The following is a 754-nucleotide window of genomic DNA, read 5'->3' on the forward strand; positions in this document are numbered from 1 at the left end:
AATAGCGCAGCAATGAACATTGGGGTGCATGTGTCTTTTTGAATTATGATTTTCTCTGGGTATATGCCCAGTAGTGGGATTGCTGGGTCATATGGTAATTCTATTTTTAGTTCTTTAAGGAACCTCCATACTGTTCTCCATAGTGGCTGTGTCAATTTACATTCCCACCAACAGTGCAAGAGGGTTCCCTTTTCTCCACACCCTCTCCAGCATTTGTTGTTTGTTCATTTTCTGATGATGCCCATTCTGACTGGTGTGAGGGTCCTTTCTCTCCCTCTTCTCCTTCTGGGACCCGTATAATGTGAATGTTGTTATGTTTAATGTTGTCCCAGAGGTGTCTTAGGCTGTCTTCATTTCTTTTCATTCTTTTTTCTTTATTCTGTTCCGCAGCAGTGAATTCCACCATTCTGTCTTTCAGGTCACTTATCCGTTTTTCTGCCTCTGTTATTCTGCTATTGATTCCTTCTAGTGTATTTTTCATTTCAGTTATTGTATTGTTCATCTCTGTTTGTTTGTTCTTTAATTCTTCTAGGTCTTTGTTAAACATTTCTTGCATCTTCTCGATCTTTGCCTCCATTCTTTTTCCGATGTCCTGGATCCTCTTCACTATCATTATTCTGAATTCTTTTTTTGGAAGCTTGCCTATCTCCACTTCATTTAGTTGTTTTTCTGGGGTTTTATCTTGTTCTGTCATCTGGTACATAGCCCTCTGCCTTTTCATCTTGTCTATCTTTCTGTGAATGTGGTTTTTGTT

The sequence above is a fragment of the Physeter macrocephalus genome, chromosome 2 (assembly GCF_002837175.3).
Source record: "Physeter macrocephalus isolate SW-GA chromosome 2, ASM283717v5, whole genome shotgun sequence".
NCBI classification, from domain to species: domain Eukaryota; kingdom Metazoa; phylum Chordata; class Mammalia; order Artiodactyla; family Physeteridae; genus Physeter; species Physeter macrocephalus.